The 22748-nt window shown below is 37.2% G+C and overlaps 1 protein-coding gene across 4 annotated transcripts in view; it reads left to right on the top strand.

Moving 5' to 3' along the window:
* The window catches only part of ZNF407 (zinc finger protein 407), a 482381-nt gene that overhangs the window by 171686 nt on the left and 287947 nt on the right, over positions 1-22748 (top strand). The gene's annotated exons all lie outside the window — the stretch shown is intronic.

The raw sequence follows: 22748 nt of genomic DNA, 5'->3' as shown, positions 1-22748 counted from the left end.
GTGTGTGTGTGTGTGTGTGTGTGTCTGTGTGTCATTACCTCTAAGGTTTGTGGAGGAGTATTCCTGGTTGCTATAGATAACTTTTTATAATATGTAGAATATGTAAAAGCTATGTCTCTGTGAACAGAATTCTTATTGTCAGGAGAGGTGTGAGACTTAGTTATTATTTCTTATGAATAACCCCAAAATTTCTAAGTGTTGTCTCTTTATGGAGATTTATTTTAATGGAGAAGCAAAACCATGTAGGAAAATGATGATTATAATTTAAAGGATTAAATGATTCTTGGATGTTTCAAATTATGGAATATCGATACTTTGCTTTTGAAGCTACTTTCCTTATGTAAAATTACAAGGGCATATTTCAAATGAGGAAGTAGTGGGTCGTGTGTGATAGTTACAACCAAAAAAAATAAAAAAAAAAAAGGGTGGTAGAATTCAAAGAAGGTGTGTCATAAGATGTCCGAGAAGTAATGAAAGATATAATTATTTTGACCTAGCAACAATTTGGTAAAAGTGTTTGAGAAATATAATTGTCAAGTGTTATTTAACATTAACTTCTGAATTTTGGAGTAAACAAATCTCGTATAATCATAGCTTCTTTCATTTCTTCACAAGGTACGTTTTTGACAGATTTGAATACCTTTGACCTTCTGGTTATTCTGTGCTGTTCATTTATGTGAACATGCTCATTAATCAATAGAAAAGATAGAAAAAAGTCTTTCTTGAAATTATAGATAATATAAATAAGAACCTGTTCATAAATATTTTTAAGATAATATATGATATATTCATCTTATATACATCACATCAATGAAATTTTAATACTTTATTTAGGTTTTGTTTTTTATTGTGTTGTAAAACATATTTTACATTTTAATAACAAGTTATAGCTTGCCCTTGCTTTCTGATTCTTAAAGGGTAAAATACCTATTTTATCTTGATTTCTCTGTAACGAAATCAACATGATCTATCTAAATTATTGTTTTAGTAATGGTATTATCTTTATATTTATTAATATATTTATTATTTATTTATATATAATTATATTTGTGTGTGTATATATATATTTATTAATGACCAGTATCTTTGTATTTATTTTTAAACATAGTTATTCTTGGTTACTCATTAATTTTTTTCTTTTTTGTCTCACCTGTTTCACAGGTCCTTAATTTTAAGTTTACATTTTTATAATATGATATTTTATTTTAAACATTATGAGCTTTTTTGTAATCCCAGTGAATTTAAAAGAATATATCAGTTATTTGATTTGCTGTTGATTAGTTTGGAAAGGTTAATATTCATTTAGAAAATTATTTAACATATTATAATGAGTTTATTTGTGAAGACTTTTATTTCTATAGTATTTTTCTTTTTCTAGTTTTGCATAAGAATATAATCTTTCAGGAGGTGTGGAATGGTGGAACGAGCCTCCCTCACATAAAGGTCACCTGGCATGGATCCTGCTTTTACATTTTCAGCTCCTTTGCCACATTTTCTTAAAAAAGTCAAAGTCACTTATCTTTTCTGAGCCCCAATTCCCTCCTCTGTCATGTAGAGGTGATGGTTATAATGCTTATTCATTGTTTACTCATTCAGTTGTGAGTGTCAATTTGGGAAATATATAAAAATGCTGAGTAAACTGTAAAGCGTCATGGTATGGTTTTACTTCTTTAAATTCTAACTTTTAGTTGCTGTAGTAAAACGAAATAAATAATGTAAAACTTGAAATCCCTTGTCAGAATCTGGGTGGTATTTGCTTCTGTTCTTGTATATGTGTACATGTGTATCAGTCAGAATAAAAAATACACATTCATAAGTGAGATTATATTGTATGTAATGTTGTTTCCTTTTTCAAACCTAGTATATACCGTGAGCAATTTCTTGTACTTTTTAATGACTGCATAATATTCTACCACAACCATGACACTATTATTGAACATTTAGGTCATTTTCAGTTTCTTAGTTAGGGTCTAAGTTTTTTGCCTTCATTTCAGATTCATTTTTTAGGTTATATTGCAATAATTGAAATAGCAACTGTTATTATTTGTTTTCTTAGGACTTGGTGCTTTATTCAGTTCAGAAAGGAACTATACGGTATGAACATATTTACAGAAAGGTTATCTGATGGTGGCATATGGGATAAATTGGAAGGGAGAGCATCTTGAAGGCCATAAAAAAAAACCCATTGCCATCAAGTCAATTCTGACTCATAGCAACCCTATAGGACAGAGTAGGACTGCCTCATAGAGTTTCCAAGGAGCACCTGGTGGATTCAAACTGCTGACCTTTTTGGTTAGCAGCAGTAGCACTTAACCGCTATACCACCAGGGTCTCCCTTGAAGGCCATAGCACTCACAAATGATGCTTTGAACGAGTTTAATAGTAGTAGAATGAGAAAAGTAAGGCCTTGGTAGGGAGTGATTTTGAAGAAATGGTTTCTCAAGGGTGAGGATAAATTGGAAAGGTTGTACACTGAATGGGTTTAGGGAAGTCTGGGGAAGTCATTCAGCAGCACTGGTGGTACAGTGGTTACATGCTTGGCTGCTAACTGAAAGGTGGGTGGTTAGAGCCCATCAGCCACTCTGCGGGAGAAAGATACGGCAATCAGCTTCTATAAAGATTGCAGCCTTGGAAACCTGTGGGGCAGTTTTACATCGTCCAGCAGTGTCACTATGGGTCAGAATTGACTCGATAGCAACAGATTTGGTTTTGGTTTTTGGGTGGGGAGGTTGTTAGTGAGGGGAAATCATGACTGATGTTGGACATGTTTTTAGGCATAGCCTGATCTGCTTTTCCTGCCTTCATATATTTATTTGTTTTCTTGCGCTATGCACTGAAAGGGCTCAGACATAGTGATACTCCAATAGCAGTGATTGCAGTGAGCACCCAGATCTTGTGTATGTACCATTGCCCACTATAAGAGACCGGGCCTGAGTCAGGTCTTGATCAGGGAAAGTCCGTGGTGAGCCCGGAGCATCTTGTTGTGCTGGAAGATAAGGAGGAGTCCAAACACGAATAGAGATGTCCAGAGGACCTAGTAGCCTACTTTAAATGGTTCCCATTGGCCAATTTTGGGACAGTTGGAGAATTACAGAGTATAATTTTGATGATGAATTGTAAAACATTGAATAAAAAATAAATCTAAGAGTCTCTTTGTTAGAGAGCTAGGGAGAGAAATAGCATGAGACAGAGACAAATCGAGAGAAATGGTGAAGTTCTTTATAGAACAATGCCAGCTAGTATATGTACAAGGAATGGAAGAATTAGGAAATCGCCATTTTGCAACTCTCTACATAAAAAGCCAGTTAAACAAGGTTCATTAATGGATGCTAAAACCATGGGAGAGTGTTGTTAGGGAACAAGATAGTCACATCAAAATATTACCTACAAATTACTTAGTAACAAAGGGAAAGTGAGCATTCACAGTGAAGAGATTTATAGATTACCATTCAAAACGGGTGACCAAATTTAGCATCACTTATGGGATGCTGGAGAGCCCCGGTGGCTCAGTGGTTAACTGCTTTGCTGCTAACCCGAAGGTCTATGGTTTGAACTCACCAGTCGCTTCATGGGAGAAAGATGTGGCAGTCTGTTTTGGTAAAGATTACAGCCTTGGAAACCCTATGGGGCGATTCTCCTCGGTCTTATAGGGTCGCTGTGTGTCAGAATTGATTTGACGGCAATGGGTTTGGTTTTTTTGGCTTAATGGGATGTCGTTGTTGTTGTTAGGTGCCGTTGAGCCAGTTCTGAGCCATAGTAACCCCATGTATAACAGAATGAAACACTGTCCAGTCCTGTACCATCCTTACAATCACTGCTCTGTTTGAGCTCATTGTTGCAGCCACTGTTGGTACATCTGGTCAAGGGTCTTCCTCTTTTTGACTGATCCTGTACCCTACCGAGTATGATGTCCTCCTGCAGGGACTGATCCCTCCTGATAACATATCCAAAGTACATGAGACATAGTCTTGCCATCCTTGCTTCCAAGGAACACTCTGGTTGTACTTCTTCCAAGACAGATTTGTTCTTTCTTCTGGCGGTCAGTGGTATATTCAGTATTTTTTACCAACACCGTCGTTCAAAGGCATCAGTTCTTTTTCGGTCTTCCTTATTCATTGTCCAGCTTTCACATGCGTATGAGGCAATTGGAAATATCATGGCTTGGGTCAGGCACACCTTAGTCCTCAAAGTGACATCTTTGTTTTTTTAATACTTTAAAGAGGTCTTTTGCAGCATATTTGCCCAATGCAATGCATCTTCTATTTTCTTGACTGCTGCTTCTATGGGCAGATCCATGTAAGATGAAGTCCTTGACGATTTCAGTCTTTTCTCTGTTTTAGGCTGTTGCTTATTGGTCCAGTTGTAAGGGTTTTTGTTTTCCTTATGTTGAGGTGTAATCTATACTGAAGGCTGTGGTCTTTGATCTTCATCAGTAAGAGCTTCAAGTCCTCTTCACTTTCAGCAAGCAAGGTTGTGTCGTTATTCACCTTACCATATCCGCCACCACCTGTCTTTTCTTGCTCACTGTCAGCACAGTGTTTGTGAAAGTATTATGTTGAAACTATTTTGGATAAAATGTTTAGACCACAGTTTAACTACATAGATAGCCATCAAATGTTTATGTGTATTATTTCAGTGAATAAATATTCTTGTGACCAAACAGATGATTTTATCAATTATGTGTCTAGTATGTGGTAATCTAAATAGATCTTAGCACATATTTTCTTAAATACCTTGCAGTTTTTTGAAGCTTGGATGAGATATACTTAATTTATTTAAATAGCTCAATTTTATTGCCAAATGTTCTTTATTGAATAAAAGTTACACAAAGTGTATCAGTTTCCTCTTTGCTGCTGCAGCAAATTACCACAATCTTAGTGGCTTAAGACACCACACATTTGTCATCTTATACTTCTGTGAGTCCAAACCACCATTGTCACCAGGCTAAGATCTAGGCCCTTTCTGGATGCTCCAGGAAAGAATCCTTTTGTTTTTTCCATGAGCTTCTAGATGCTGCCAGCCTTCGTTGGCTTGTGCCCCCTTCCTCCGTCTTCAAAGCTAACAACATAGCCTCTCTGTCCTGACTTTTGTGATAATACCTTTTTTGCTGACTCCTTTCATCTGCCTCCGTCTTCCACTTTTAAGAACCCTTGTGATTACACGGGGACCATATGTGGACCTCTGTATTTTAAGGTCAGCTGATTAGCAATCTTAATTCCATTTGCAGCCTTAATTGCCCTATGCCATATAACATTATATGCACAGATTCCTGAGATTATGATGTAGATATCTGGAGGTGGGGCATTGTTTTTCATGTAACTCACAGTCTTCATGTGATATAAAATCAGGAGGAGCCATGTAGCACTTATTGCTGCCTGAAAATTTGTAATATCATCTATCTTTTATAAGTATACCATTACAGATGAAATTAACATGTAAAACTAAAGTATAAAAATAATCTTACATTTAAGGTCATTTTCAGAGGGTAATATTCATCTTAAAATTGGCATATTAAGCAAAATGGCAATAAATTCTATATATCTTTAATGACAGGTGACATTTGTTCCAAAAGTCAGATCACAGCCTTGGTAATATATTTTTGTATGTCTAGAACTTCCATGGAGTACTGGATTTGACCACTCTTTGGAGAGTCATTATTTAGTGTTCTGTTTGTACTTCCTTTTTCGGTTACATGGGGTTCACTATATGAATGGACTGTGCTGATTGGGAGTATATGTAATAATGAACACTAAATTGTTTATCTTGCACTGATTTTGTATGCCAAGAAAGTTCAGTGACCTTGATTGACCTCTCCTCTCCTGTTGGTCTTAGAGTCTGGTGAAGCCTGTCAAACTCAGATTTTGGTGGTGAGAATTTTCAGTACAATCTCAGCCCCTGTATTTTTATACTTATCTTCGTTGTTACAGCATAAGGTTGACAGTACCTCTTTAGATATCTCTGTCCACTACGTGGATTTTAAACCTCTTGAATGTAGACAATATCTTTTGTTCAACTTTATACCTTTAGATCCTAGTTAATTGCTTGGCATATGGCTGTAGTGTAAAAGATAATCTTTACAATTATGTATGTCTTTTATCTCTTCCAGCGTATCTCTTTGAATCTGGTATTTTTGCCTTCTGATTTGTTCCTTATTCCTGTTATAATAATTACTCTTATAATAGTTATTATTTATTGGATGATGACTGTGTAACAGGTACAGTGCTAAATAATACATGCTTATTATTTCATTTTTATAACTTCCTAAGGTAAGTATTATTATCCTTATGCTACAAATTAGGAAACAGGATTAATGTGATACCAAACAAGCAGACTGTGCAGGCTCACCCACATGTAAATGGTGGAGTCCGGATTTGATCTCAGCTCTGATGGCACACTTGTGCCTTTAATTGCTATGTTCCAGGACTTTGTCAAGGATTACTCAAATTTCAAACTTCCTCAGACTCTGCAGCAGCATTTTCTGACTTGTGTCCTGAAGAAGACTGTGGTTTGCCTGACTTTCCATGCTATTTCATTCCTCACTGCACAGACCATTCCAGGGGCCCGAAGTCTACACTCACCAGTCAATTAACTCTCCTCTCTCAAGTTTCCCTTAGATCCCTTTCCAGAAACCTCTGCTGTGTGCTAACTCTGTACCTGGCACCTCGGCTACTGCACCTAACACTCCATTATCATTATTCATGTTCTCTGTCTGTCCCTTCGTCAGGCCTGAATCCTATTTATTTTTGGGTCCCAGTGTGTACTGGTAGGACTAAGACTTGTGAATCTTTGATTTAGTGTTTGAATGGAATCACATTAGATTACATTATTGTTCCCATGAAGACAGAGTTCCTAAGCATATCTGTAATCTGGTGACATTTCTCTTCCTGCCAATTTGGGGCCCTGTTGTAGATAGGTACTGGGGATGAGATGGAATATGGGGCATAGTGATTATTTCTTGAACCTTTGAGACTGAGGTAATTAATTGCTAAAAGGGGCTAATAGTTATATAATGCCAAGAATGTGTCAGACGCCCTTCTATTATACAAATATAAACATTTAGCTCTGATAACAACCCTGATGTTGTTGCGTGCCACCAAGTTGATTCCTGCTCATAGCGACCCAATGCTACAGAGTAGAACTGCCTGGTAGGATTTCCTAGACAATAATTTTTATGGGAGCAGTTTGCCAGGTCCTTTCTCCTGTGGAGCTGCTGATGGGTTTGAACCACTGATCTTTTGGTTAGCAGCTAAGTGCTTAACCACCATGCCACCAGGGCTCCTTATTAGGTGGGTATAATTGGTATCATCCTCACTTTATGTATGAGGAAACCAAAAGAACATAGTTTAATAACTCATCGAATTTTACAGAGAGAATAAATGATGGACCTGGGATTCAAACCCTTGTGGTTTAGGTCCAGAACCAAATTCTTTAAGTGTTCATACTCTCTTCTCCATCTTATTCCAAAGGTATCAAGGTTGGGTACCACCTCTGCAGTATCCTTTCTTAGTGTTTGCTTGTTTTAGTGGCACCTTCAGGGTCCATAGAAGATTTGAGTTCTGCACCTGGTAGAGAGGGTGGCGGGCCTTTTGTAGAAAGAGAAGGGAAGGCGGGGGTGAACAAAGAAGGTCCTGAGGAGGACACCTGAGGCTCACACTCTCTGCTGAGTAATCTGCACATAAAAAGGAGTAAAATATCATATCTACCTCCCGAGAGTTCTCATTTTGTGAAGGAGACAGATGTGAGGATGCAGAAATTAGTGCAGTTATAGGAGTATATCTGAAGTCTTGAGACCAGAGACCGGAGTTAGTGGAGATACAGTGTTCAGGCCATTCATAGAAATCCACTAATAAACATGTCTACTGCCAATCTGTTGTTTGTGGTGTTAGGTGCCATCGAGTTGGTTCCAACTCATAGCGGCCCTATGCACAACAGAACGAAACACTACCCGGTCCTGTGCCATCCTTACAATTGTTGTTATGCTTGAGCTCATTGTTGGAGCCACTGTGTCAGTCTACCTTGTTGAGGGTCTTCCTCTTTTCCGCTGACCCTGTACTTTGCCAAACGTGATGTCCTTCTCCAGGGACTGATCCCTCCTGACAACATGTCCAAAATATGTAAGACGTAGTCTCCCCATCCTTGCTTCTAAGGACCATTCTGGTTGTACTTCTTCCAAGACAGATTTGTTTGTTCTTTTGGCAGTCCATGGTATATTCAGAATTCCTCGCCAACACCACAGTTCCAAGGCGTCAGTTCTTCTTCGGTCTTCCTTATTCATTGTCCAGTCCTTCCTTATTCATTGTCCAGCTTTCACGTGCATATGATGTAATGGCTTGGGTCAGGCACACCTTAGTCTTCAAGGTGACATCTTTGCTCTTCAACACTTTAAAGAGGTCCTTTGCAGCAGATTTACCCAGTGCAATACGTCTTTTGATTTCTTGACTGCTGCTTCCATGGCTGTTGATTGTGGATCCAAGTAAAATGAAATCCTTGACAACTTCAGTCTTTTCTCCGTTTATCATGATGTTGCTTATTGGTCAAGTTGTGAGGATTTGTGTTTTCTTTATGTTGAGGTGCACTGCCTACTGAAAGCCGTGGTCATTGATCTTCATTAGTAAGTGCTTTAAGTCCTCTTAACTTTCAGCAAGCAAGGTTGTGTCATCTGCATAATGCAGGTTGTTAATGAGTCTTTCTCCAATCCTGATGCCCCATTCTTCATATAGTCCAGCTTCTTGGATTATTTGCTCAGCATACAGATTGAAGAGGTATGGTAAAAGAATACAGGCCTGACGCACGCCTTTTCTGACTTTAAACCAATCAGTATCCCCTTGTTCTGTCCGAACAACTGCCTCTCGATCTATGTAAAGGTTTCTCATGAGCACAATTAAGTGTTCTGGAATTCCCATTCTTCGCAATGTACTGCCAGTCTATTTATCTGTAAATTTGCCGTTTTTATGGGAACTGAGGCTTTAGAATACGTTTATAAACACTTTGAAATATCAAATATGTTTTTTTTAAAAAAGGTTTATGAAAATTCAGAATTTTAGAGGTTTCACTAATTCAGGCTATTCTTTCCATTAATTAAAATTATTACTTTATGGCTATTTGAATGTATATGTATGTGCTTGTTCATTATTACTTGCATCTTGGTATTACTTAATTTTCGAGTGTTTTATTCTTTTGGAGTGTTTAAATCTTTTTTGTCCCATTCCGCCTTCTTGGGATTGATAGGGATAGAATTAGGACATCCCAGTTAATTGACCTAATAATGTGTTTAGTGCTTCTGTTCTACCTCCTAGTTCTTGTGTAGTGTCCGGGGTCTTACAAGGTTGCAAACTGCCGTTCAAGGCACACAACAATTGCTATCTATTCACTTGGAGCAACAGAGGAGGAATGAGAGCCAGGAACAGGAGGAGGATATGGAATGCGTGGCTTATTGCCTCCATGAATGACTGTCTCCTTTGTCCTGAGACCAGAAGAACTGGATGGTGCCCGGCTACCATTACTGAACATTTTGATCAAAGATTCCATAGAAGAATCCTGATCAAATGGGGAAAAATAGAGAGCAGAATTTCAGATTCTTATGGACTGCAGACTTTCTGAAACCATGGAGGCTGGATAAACTCTTAAAACTATTGCTCTGAGATAATCTTTAAACCTTAGATCAAAAATACCCCCTAAAGTCTTTTTAAAACCGAGCAGTAGTTTAGCTTAACTAGTAAAGAATGTCTGCCTTGAACATTATGCTGCTCTAAGATCTGTCTATATGGTATCACACTGACCACAGCTACTCAAAAGATTAGATAGGAACCTTAGGGAGTGAGTTTATGTTAGTGAGAGCTGAGAATGGCCACACAACTGAAAGAATGTAATCAGTGTCACTGTATTGTACATTTAGAAATTGTTGAATTGGTGTATGATTTGCTGTGTATATTCTCAAAAACGACAACAGATCAAATAAATTACAATAAAATAAGTCCCCAGCTTAAAATGAGATTCTGTTCTGATGACTCCAGTGTAAGTTTGTTGTGACTTAAGTCAAATACCTGTTTTTTTGTTTTGTTTTGTTGTTGTTAGTTTTCATTATTACTGCCTTTTATTACCAGTATCTTTATAAATCCTATCTTTATTTGTCTTTGGGGGTTGCCATGTGAATGATAACATCAGCAAATTACATGCTGCAACATTGTATGTAGTGCATATTACTAACAATAAGATATACAAAAAAAAAAACCAGATGGTTGTCAGTGCAGTTCAACATAACTGGAATACCTTGTAAGTCAGGGACTACCTGTATTTAAAAAAAAAAAAGAAAAGAAAAGAAATAGGTATCTAATTTAAATAAGTTAGCGTGAATACTTGTTGACACCTTAGGTGAATGGTGTTGGTATAGGTAGATACTGTTGTTGGTTGAATTGTTATGTTCATCAGATCTTTGCATCTTTATTGAGTAGATAAACTCACGTATATCAACTGAAACTGGATTTAAGCTGTCCTGCATATTCAAATAAGGTATTAATTTACCCACAGAAAAGAGAGCTTTCTGGAGTTGAAATCCTTAATCTTACAAATCTTTTTCCCCCCTAGATGTAACTATATTACCTACAAGATTTTAATAATTGCAATATGGTAGTAGATAATATTTATTGAGTTCTCTTTGCCTTTGCTGCATGCTACATGTGTTTGTATATATGGTTTCATTTAATTCTCACAAAATTCTTTATCAAGTGTTGTTTTTCTCATTTTTCAACTGAGAACACTAGGACTGCAAGAATGTACTTAATATACTCAACATTATACAACTCATAAATGGCAGAGCCAAGACATGACCTCATATCTGTCCACTGACCTTCCACTCTACTGTGCTCTCTGTACTTGAAAATACTCTGGTCAACACAGTGTGAGGAGTTAACCTAACAGAGAGCCAGAAGTGCTTTTGGTTTAGGGGTACTTTGGTTCTTGTATTTGTTAAATAGCTTTTGTCACCTAGCCTTGGTACATATTGGACTTTGGATTACTTTCTACTTCTTCAGCTGTGATTGATAAGTATCAATTATAGTATTGTTTCGTTCACTCAGCTTTTCACTGAGTGTGCTCTGAGCAGCTATTTGGGAAGTGTATGTAAAAAGAGAACAGTTGGGAGAACTGGGTGGATAAATGTAAATTCATCCGTCAGACCAAAAGAGAAAGTGAAAGTGCCTGCATCATAGGTAGATGTTACTAACATGTCACTCAGAACTTTTAAGGTTATGTGTTCTTGTCCTTGCGTCGAGATTGTTAACTTGTTAGGGCAGATACTCTACAACGATCTTTCCTGTAACCTCTATGACCTCCATTGCCTTATCATCAGAAATTTCCATGCATAGAGAGCCAGAACTCAACAGGACTGCCTTATTTTTCTGGATCCGGCAAGTTTTCTGCCTTTGACAGGGTTCAGTCTTAGACTTTTCTATCACTCTGTTTTAGTAGAAAATACTGGCTTTCCTTCTCTGACACGTTTCCTCTTACAGGTTTTACTGTATTAGGAAATTATATTCTGTAGGGAAGCAGAAATAAAAGCATAACTGAAAATTCCAGAACACATCCTGCTGCTGCTTCTCTTCTTCGTTTATCAGGAGACATGTGGCCTGTGCAGACTTTACTTCCAGCTCCTGGACTAAACATTATGACTTACATAGAGCCTGAGTTAGGAAATGCCATGTATGGTGGCCCTGGGTTTGTGTTGGTTTTCACATCTCTTTTTCTGTACTTATGGTATCTATCGCGTCTTATTTACTTTAATAGATAGTCTTCCTTGACTCTCAAGCTGAAATCACTGTACAGGGATAAAATCTAGCAGGATGATGCAAGAGGTTTTTATTGCATGATATGTAGTATCAGAAAAATTATTTCAAAATGAGAAGTGAAAATAGGAAATTTCTCTTCTGAAAAGTAGAAGTCTATAGCTAGCATGTAAATATTATGACTGTGTTGCTCTTTTGGCAACAGAAATAATTTTAAGTGATGCTATTTCAGACAATTATAGATACTTGGAAGTCCTTGGAAGTCAGTCAGTTTACCAAATTAAAAAAACAAAACAGAACATTTTTTATTATTTAAGATACTCCTCCGGTTGGTTCAGGCACTTGCCAGACTGACAGCGTTAGGTAGTGTATTTCTATCATGCCTCGCCACTTTGAACTCTGGGCCATTATATTTGGCCTCATGGTTGGATGTCCAGTAGGCTCCTCTAATTGAATATGCCCCAAACTGATTCACCCTCAAGCTAGCTCAGCTTTTCCCAGTCAGACTGAGAACTATGATTTCTTCTTTGACTTCTTTCTTGTAGACACCACATGCAATCTATATGGAGATTCAGTTGGCTCCAATTACAAATATGTATCCCAAATCTGACCAGTTCTCTTCCTCTGTACTCCTAACCCTTTGTACTGCCTCGATTATTGCAATAGACTAGTAATTGATATCTCTCTCTTGGTGTCTCTTTCTCTCCCTCTCTCTTTCTCTCTTTCCCTCTTCTAGGCTGTTCTAAGCAGAGCAGCCAGAGGAATCCTGCTAAAATGCAAGGCAGACCACTCCTCAGAGTAAAAGCCAAGGCTTTTATTAGGACCAATGAGGTCGTTACCCTGACCTTGTGATTGGCCTGTCCTCTGCCTTTTCCCCTTCTCCTCTTTCCTCTACTGTCCTTCAACTTTCTCCTCTCCACTCTGTACTCCAACTCTGCTTCTGTTGTTGCCCTGCTCAGAGAACTGGCCTTCTACCTCTCACCTCCAGGTTTCTGTGGTTGCAGTTCTGGGCATGGATTTCTTTTCCTAACTCATGTGCACACCCAAGTCTTTCTTGTTCTTGTGGAAAAGGCATGTTTCTTAGGGGATTGTAGAGTTGATCCCTTGCTGATGATTCATATCTTCCTTCTCAGCTCCATTGTTACCACTTACCACAATTAATAGACTATATGTTTTACTTGGTTTTTGTTATTTCCCTTACTAGACTTCATGGTTTATGAGGATTTTTTTGTTTCTTCGTTCACCTGTGTACCACAGCTGCCTAGAACTGTTCCTTGCATACTGTCGTTGTTATTAGCGGCTGTTGATTTGGCCCCCAACTCATGGCTGTCCTATGCACAATAAGATTGGAATGTTGAGGTCCATAGCGTTTTCATTGGCTGATTTTTGCAAGTAGATTGCCAGACCTTTCTTCCCTAGTCCTATTAGTCTGGAAAGTCTGCTGAAAGACAGGTGGTAGCTGTGCTTGAGGTTCACTGTTTCAGAATTGAACCCAGGTCTCCTACAGGGAAGGTGGGAATTCTACCACTGAACCACCATCGCCCTTGTTCCATGCATATGCTTGAAGATTTTGTTGTTGTCGAGTGCCGTCTAGTCAGTTCCAACTCATAGTGACCCTGTGTACGGCAGAATGAAACACTGCCAGTCTTGTACCATTCTCACCATAGTTGCTATGCTTGAGCCGGCTGTTGCATATACTATGAGGCACTTAATAAATACAATATAACCTGTGAAAGCTAGAACCTATGTAAGGCGGAAAGCTGTCAGAGAAAGAAAAGTAAAATGTTTAGAGAGCTATGGAAAAGTGATGACTGTACCATTGAAGGCAGAAACTAGCAAGATTTGGAAAAATAAGGCAATCCCGTCGACTTCTGGCCCTCGCTGGTTTCACTGCATATTAATTAAATGCACACATGAATGAATAGCAGTACCCACAAAGGATGTGTGTAGCAGGTTTAGTGACATTTCATTATGTCAAAAGCAAGAGGGTAACTAGAATAGAAGCTCCATGAGGCAGAACTTTACCTGTTTTTTTTTTTTTTTCCTTTGTATCTGCAAAACCTCCTAGTAGATGACTTACTGATTTACTGTTCATCAGTAAACGTGCCGAAACAGGAAATGGATAAATAAAGCATTAATATTTATTAGATGCAAGGCATTTCAGTTATGAAGCTTTTTAGAATTGGGATTTTTTTTTTTTTTTTGTAGTTCTGATATCTGGATTATAATTTTAAAAAATTATTGTTAAGAATGTTTAAACAGAGGAGGCGGGGCCAAGATGGCAGACTAGGTGGATGCTACCACGGATCCCTCTTGCAACAAAGACTCGGAAAAACAAGTGAATCGATCACATACATAACAATCTACGAACTCTGAACAACAAACACAGATTTAGAGACGGAGAGCAAACAAATACAGGGAGACAGCGATTGTTTTCAGAGCCAGGAGCCAGCGCACCTGCGGATTTTCTGGAAAAACTAGTTTCCCAGTGATGGCTCGGAGACAGCAGTCCATATCAAACCACATAAAGAAGCAGACCATGACAGCTTCTCCAACCCCCCAAACAAAAGAATCAAAATCTTTACCAAATGAAGATACAATCCTGGAATTATCAGATACAGAATATAAAAAACTAATTTACAGAATGCTTAAAGACATCACAAATGAAATTAGGCTAACTGCAGAAAAAGCCAAGGAACACGCTGATAAAACTGTTGAAGAACTCAAAAAGATTATTCAGGAACATAGTGGAAAAATTAATCCATAGAGAGACAGCATGTAGAAATCCAAAAGATTAACAATAAAATTACAGAATTAGACAACACAATAGGAAGTCAGAGGAGCAGACTCGAGCAATTAGAATGTAGACTGGGACATCTGGAGGACCAGGGAATCAACACCAACATAGCTGAAAAAAAATCAGATAAAAGAATTAAAAAAAATGAAGAAACCCTAAGAATCATGTGGGACTCTATCAAGAAGGATAACGTGCGAGTGATTGGAGTCCCAGAACAGGGAAGGGGGACAGAAAACACAGAGAAAATAGTTGAAGAACTCCTGACACAAAACTTCCCTGACATCATGAAAGACGAAAGGATATCTATCCAAGATGCTCATCGAACCCCATTTAAGATTGATCCAAAAAGAAAAACACCAAGACATATTATCATCAAACTTGCCAAAACCAAAGACAAACAGAAAATTTTCAAAGCAGCCAGGGAGAAAAGAAAGGTTTCCTTCAAGGGAGAATCAATAAGAATAAGTTCAGACTACTCAGCAGAAACCATGCAGGCAAGAAGGGAATGGGACGACATATACAGAGCACTGAAGGAGAAAAACTGCCAACCAAGGATCATATATCCAGCAAAACTCTCTCTGAAATATGAAGGTGAAATTAATATATTTACAGATAAACACAAGTTTAGAGAATTTGTAAAAACTAAACCAAGACTGCAAGAAATGCTGAAGGAGATTGGCCTGATGACCAATAATATCAGGTACCAGCATAATACAAGGTCACAAAACAGAACGTCCTCATATCAATGCAGCTCAAATAGGGAAAGCACAAAAACAAACAAATTAAGATCAATTCTAAAAAATAAATAAATAAACAAAATAATACACATAACAGGGAATCATGGAAATCAATAGATAAACGATCACAATAATCAAAAAGAGGGACTAAATATAGGAGGCATTGAACTGCCAGATGGAGAGTGATACAAGGCGATATAAAACGTTACAAGTTAGGTTTTTACTTAGAAAAATAGGGGTAAATAATAAGGTAACCACAAAAAGGATTATCAATTCCATAACTCAAGAAAAAAGCCAAGAAAAACGTAACGACTCAACTAACATAAAGTTAAACATCATGAAAATGAGGATCTCACAATCTACTAAGAAAAACGTCTCAGCACAAAAAAGTATGTGGAAAAATGAGATGGCCAACAACACACATGAAAAGGCATCAAAATGACAGCACTAAAAACTTATTTATCTATAATTACGCTGAATGTAAATGGACTAAATGCACCAATAAAGAGACAGAGAGTCACGGACTGGATAAAGAAACACGATCCATCTATATGCTGCCTACAAGAGACACACCTTAGACTTAGAGACACAAACAAACTAAAACTCAAAGGGTGGAAAAAAATATATCAAGCAAACAATAAGCAAAAAAGAGCAGGAGTAGCAATATTAATTTCTGACAAAATAGACTTAAATCCACCACAAAGGATAAAGAAGGACGCTATATAATGATAAAAGGGACAATTGATCAGGAAGACATAACCATATTAAATATTTATGCACCCAATGACAGGGCTGTAAGATACATAAATCAAATTTTAACAGAATTGAAAAGTGAGATAGACACCTCCACGTTTATAGTAGGAGACTTCAACACACCACTTTCGGAGAAGGACAGGACATCCAGTAAGAAGCTCAATAGAGACACGGAAGACCTACTTACAACAATCAACGAACTTGACCTCATTGACTTATACAGATCTCTCCACCCAACTGCTGCAAAATATACTTTTTTTTCTAGTGTACATGGAACATTCTCTAGAATAGACCACATATTAGGTCATAAAACAAATCTTTGCAGAATCCAAAACATCGAAATATTACAAAGCATCTTCTCAGACCACAAGGCAATGAAACTAGAAATCAATAACAGAAAAACTAGAGAAAAGAAATCAAATACTTGGAATCTGAACAATACCCTCCTGAAAAAAGACTGGGTTATAGAAGACATCAAGGAGGGAATAAGGAAATTCTTAGAAAGCAACGAGAATGAAAATACTTCCTATCAAAACCTCTGGGACACAGCAAAAGCAGTGCTCAGAGGCCAATTTATATCGATAAATGCACACATACAAAAAGAAGAAAGAGCCAAAATCAGAGAACTGTGCCTACAGCTTGAACAAATAGAAAGTGAGCAACAAAAGAACCCATCAGGCACCAGAAGAAAACAAATAATAAAAATTAGAGCTGAACTAAATGAATTAGAGAACAGAAAAACAATTGAAAGAATTAACAAAGCCAAAAGCTGGTTCTTTGAAAAAATTAACAAAGTTGATAAACCATTGGCCAGACTGACTAAAGAAAAACAGGAAAGGAAACAAATAACCCGAATAAGAAACGAGAAAGACCACATCACAACAGAGCCAAATGAAATTAAAAGAATCATTTCAGATTACTACGTAAAATTGTACTCTAACAAATTTGAAAACCTAGAAGAAATGGATAAATTCTTGGAAAAATACTGCCTACCTAAACTAACACATTCAGAAGTAGAACAGCTAAATAGACGCATAACAAAAAAAGAGATTGAAACGGTAATCAAAAAACTTCCAACAAAAAAAAAGTCCTGGCCCGGACGGCTTCACTGCAGAGTTCTACCAAACCTTCAGAGAAGACTTAACACCACTACTACTGAAGGTATTTCAAAGCATAGAAAAAGACGGAATACTACCCAACTCATCCTATGAAGCCACCATCTCCCTGATACCAAAACCAGGTAAAGACATTACAAAAAAAGAAAATTATAGACCTATATCCCACATGAACATAGATGCAAAAATCCTCAACAAAATTCTAGCCAATAGAATCCAACAACACATCAAAAAAATAATTCACCCTGATCAAGTGGGATTTATACCAGGTATGCAAGGCTGGTTTAATATCAGAAAAACCATTAATGTAATCCATCACATAAATAAAACAAAAGATAAAAACCACATGATCTTATCAATAGATGCAGAAAAGGCATTTGACAAAGTTCAACACCCATTTATGATAAAAACTCTTAGCAAAATAGGAATTGAAGGAAAATTCCTCAACATAATAAAGGGCATCTATGCAAAGCCAACAGCCAATATCACTCTAAATGGAGAGAACCTGAAAGCATTTCCCTTGAGAACGGGAACCAGACAAGGATGCCCTTTATCACCGTTCTTATTCAACATCATACTTGAAGTCCTAGCCAGAGCAATTAGGCTAGACAAAGAAATAAAGGGTATCCAGATTGGCAAGGAGGAAGTATAGCTATCACTATTTGCAGATGACATGATCGTGTACAGGGAAAACCCTAAGGAATCCTCCAGAAAACTACTGAACCTAATAGAAGAGTTTGGCAGAGTCTCCGGTTATAAAATAAACATACAAAAATCACTTGGATTCCTCTACATCAACAAAAAGAACACCGAAGAGGAAATAACCAAATCAATACCATTCACAGTAGCCCCCAAGAAGATAAAATACTTAGGAATAAATCTTACCAAGGATGTAAAAGACCTATACAAAGAAAACTACAAAGCTCTGGTACAAGAAATTCAAAAGGACATACTTAAGTGGAAAAACATACCCTGCTCATGGATAGGAAGACTTAACATAGTAAAAATGTCTATTCTACCGAAAGCCATCTATACATATAACACACTTCCGATCCAAATTCCAATGTCATATTTTAAGGGGATAGAGAAACAAATCACCAATTTCATATGGAAGGGAAAGAACCCCTGTATAAGCAAAGCATTACTGAAAAAGAAGAAGAAAGTGGGAGGCCTCACTCTACCTAATTTCAGAACCTATTATACAGCTACAGTAGTCAAAACAGCCTGGTACTGGTACAACAACAGGCACATAGACCAATGGAACAGAATTGAGAACCCAGATATAAATCCATCCATGTATGAGCAGCTGATATTCGACAAAGGACCAGTGTCAGTCAATTGGGGAAACGAAAGTCTTTTTAACAAATGGTGCTGGCATAACTGGATATCCATTTGCAAAAGAATGAAACAGGACCCATACCTCACACCATGCACAAAAACTAACTCCAAGTGGATCAAAGACCTAAACATAAAGACGATAAAGATCATGGAAGAAAAAATAGGGACAACCCTAGGAGCCCTAATACAGGGCATAAACAGAATACAAAACATTACCAAAAATGATGAAGAGAAACCAGATAACTGGGAGCTCCTAAAAATCAAACACCTATGCTCATCTAAAGACTTCATCAAAAGAGTAAAAAGACCACCTACAGACTGGGAAAGAATATTCAGCTATGACATCTCAGACCAGCGCCTGATCTCTAAAATCTACATGACTCTGTCAAAACTCAACCACAAAAAGACAAACAACCCAATCAAGAAGTGGGCAAGGGATATGAACACACATTTCACTAAAGAAGATATTCAGGCAGCCAACAGATACATGAGAAAATGCTCCCGATCATTAGCCATTAGAGAAATGAAAATTAAAACTACGATGAGATTCCATCTCACACCAACTAGACTGGCATTAATCCAAAAAACACAAAATAATAAATGTTGGAGAGGCTTGGGAGAAATTGGAACTCTCATACACTGCTGGTGGGAATGTAAAATGGTACAACCACTTTGGAAATCTATCTGGCGTTATCTTAAACAGTTAGAAATAGAACTACCATACAACCCAGAAATCCCACTCCTCGGAATATACCCTAGAGATACAAGAGCCTTCACACAAACAGATATATGCACACCCATGTTTATTGCAGCTCTGTTTACAATAGCAAAAAGCTGGAAGCAACCAAGATGTCCGTCAACGGATGAATGGGAAATAAATTGTGGTATATTCACACAATGGAATACTACGCATCGATAAAGAACAGTGACGAATCTCTGAAACATTTCATAACATGGAGGAATCTGGAAGGCATTATGCTGAGCGAAATGAGTCAGAGGCAAAAGGACAAATATTGTATAAGACCACTATTATAAGATCTTGAGAAATAGAAAAAACGGAGAAGAACACATACTTTTGTGGTTACAAAGGGGGGAGGGAGGGAGAGGGGGAGAGGGTTTTTTATCGATCAATCAGTAGATAAGAACTGCTTTGGGTGAAGGGAAAGACAACACTCAATACAAGGAAGGTCAGCCTAATTGGACTGGACTAAAAGCAAAGAGGTTTCCGGGATAAAATGAATGCTTCAAAGGTCAGCGGAGCAGGGGCTGGGGTCTGGGGAACATGGTTTGAGGGAACTTCTAAGTCAACGGGCGAAATAATTGTATTATGAAAACATTCTGCACCCCACTTTGAAATGTGGCATCTGGGGTCCTAAATGCCAACAAGCGGCCATCTAAGATACATCAATTGGTCTCAACCCACCTGGAGGAAAGGCAAAGGAAGAACACCAAGGTCACACGACAACTAAGAACCCAAGAGACAGAAAGGGCCACATGAACCTGAGACCTACATTATCCTGAGACCAGAAGAACTAGTTGGTGCCCGGCCACAATCGATGTCTGCCCTGTCAGGGAGCACAACAGAGAACTCCTGAGGGAGCAGGAGACCAATGGGATAAAAAAAAACAGACCCCAAATTCTCATAAAAAGACCATACTTAATGGTATGACTGCGACTAGGGGAATACTGGAGGCAATGCTCCCCAGACCTTCTGATGGCACAGGACAGGAACCATCCCTGAAGACAACTCATCAGACATGATAAGGACTGGTCAGCGGGAGGGAGAGAGATGCTGATGAAGAGTGAGCTAATTAAATCAGGTGGACACTGGAGAGTGTGTTGGCAACTGTTGACTGGAGGGGGGATGGGAAGATAGAGAGAGAGGGAAGACGGCAAAATTGGCACGAAACGAGAGACTGAAAGGGCTGACTCAATAGGGGGAGAGCAAGTGGCAGAAGGGAGTAAGATGTATGTAAACTTACATGTGACAGACTGATTGGAATGGTAAATGTTCACTTGAAGCTTAATAAAAATTAATTAAAAAAAAAAAAGAATGTTTAAACATAATCTTATGTTTGTGAAGAATAGACTAAATTCACTAATCACATATTGCTGGTAATATTATGTCAATGTAGGCCAGTAAATTTATGTTAGTCATTCATGCTTGGCTTAAGGACGATAGTAAGACTCATACTTGTACATTTCTTTAAACCAAATTTAAAAAATCTGTAATTCCTTCAAGTCAAATTTAATGTCTTAAAGTAAAATTCCGTTATTCTGCGTTGTAAGAAATAAAAACTCGTACTGGAATATATTGAACTATAATATTTTACATTTCTTGTTTTTTCATTTTTTTTTTTTACTGTCATTATAAATTGTTGTTCCTCTAACTTTGCAGCATTATGGACATTTAGCAGCTAATGTTAAAATGTTAGGTAAACATTTACCCTCTCTACTTCCTTTAGGTTTTCCTTTGCAGTGCAGTATTTTTACTTCAGTTTGTAGACCTCAGAAGCTTTAATTAATAAAATTTCTTTGTATTAAAAAACTGCACTGTGGTTTCTAAGTTCAGATCTTTTAAATTAAACTTGGTCATGCAAATAAGCAGTGCTTTGCAACTTTGGGTTTTTAACCTTTGCTCTTTGCTATTAGCTTTATGTTTTTTTAATTATACAAAAACAGAGGACGGTAGGGAAGTTATGTCTTCAGTGCACTGTTATTATTACTGAATTTCTTTTTGAGGGAAATGAAAAATATTATTTATTTTGTTCAGATGAAGCAGAAACTATATAGAATGTCTTGTACTGTTACCTTTGGCAAAGTATTTAATATCATCACAGTTTGATTCTTCGTATGTAATAATTACCTTTCTATTTTCATGACAGATGGTCTGATCAGTTGTTTATAGTTGTAAAGAGTGTCGTCTCCAAAGTTGCTATTACCTAATATATATAAAAGAATGAATATTATTTTCCACGTGTATAGCTATACTGTTTTATTAATGAAGTTACAATCATTTAAAAAATACAAGTATTATTTCAGCTTCAAAACTAAGGTTCCCTAATATCATATGAAAATAACAAGAATAGACCAGAGATGAAAAGACACATTGGCATTTTTAGAAATTGTTTTTCTTTTGTCTTGTCTCTCTTCCGTTAGGCTACAGTGCTTTGCAGTTCTTAGTTGTCCATTTGTGCAAACATGTCCAGATGAATTCAGCTTTTAATGTTAAGAATCTTATAACATGCCAATTTGATTTGTAGCCCTTCATATCATAGAATGCTAATTAAAATCATATTTTCGCATATGTCATGCCTTTCATGTACATATGCAAATAGACTGTTGCCTTTCAGCTATTGGTAATTAACTTTATGAAGGACAGCTGTAATACATAATTAACAAAAATGTTTGCAAGCCCTTTTACACTGAAAGTTACAACAGTAAAATTTTTTTCCTTATGAAGAGAGCCATTTTAGCCTGATGCTTCTGAAGGATATCTAAATTATTTTAAATACTCACACGACATAATTAAATTGATGCTGTGCCGTGATCAGTGGGACTCAGTGTACTGGCTTCTGATTCCTACCATTTCATATTTATGTCAACAGAATTGAATTAACTAAACTGATTTGTGTGTAAAATAAGATAGGATGTCAGGTAATGCTTTTTGTTTGTTTTAGTTATTGATATCTTCTTGGCACCTAAGTACATTTTCTTTCTCTCCTGTAGATACAATAAACATTTATATCATTTAAAAAAAAAACCTTCCTTCAGATTATTACCATGTTTTTAAGGAAGCTTCATGAAAGCTATTCGTTTTCACTTTTATAGTCCCTTAAATATTTAATAAAATGACATTTTCTCAAACTCATTTAATGATTGAAGTGTGAGCTCAAGTAGGAGCAGAGCATGTTATGTTGAGACATTGCTTTATCTTTCTTCCCACATGACGGCGAAGACAATGACTAAGGAACTAAAGCCATTGTTTTGATCTTTTGGTCATTCTTAGTATACTCCAATAAGAAAACGAACCAGTCAGTTTAGAAGTAATTATTTCTTTGGTTTCAAGTTATTGCAGTACATTTATTCTGTGTGCAAGCTGTTTTGCTACTTCAGTTAATAGCAGGAAAAGTGTGGCTTACCAACGGTGCCATTTTAATGTGTATTTTTATGTTACATCCATACATACAAGCCCATTACTCTTCAGACTTTTTATACGTATTTTTAG

Source organism: Loxodonta africana, chromosome 11 (assembly GCF_030014295.1).
Source record: "Loxodonta africana isolate mLoxAfr1 chromosome 11, mLoxAfr1.hap2, whole genome shotgun sequence".
NCBI lineage: Eukaryota > Metazoa > Chordata > Mammalia > Proboscidea > Elephantidae > Loxodonta > Loxodonta africana.
Note: the sequence above shows the minus strand (reverse complement) of the source record. Positions and strands in the feature narration are given on the sequence as shown.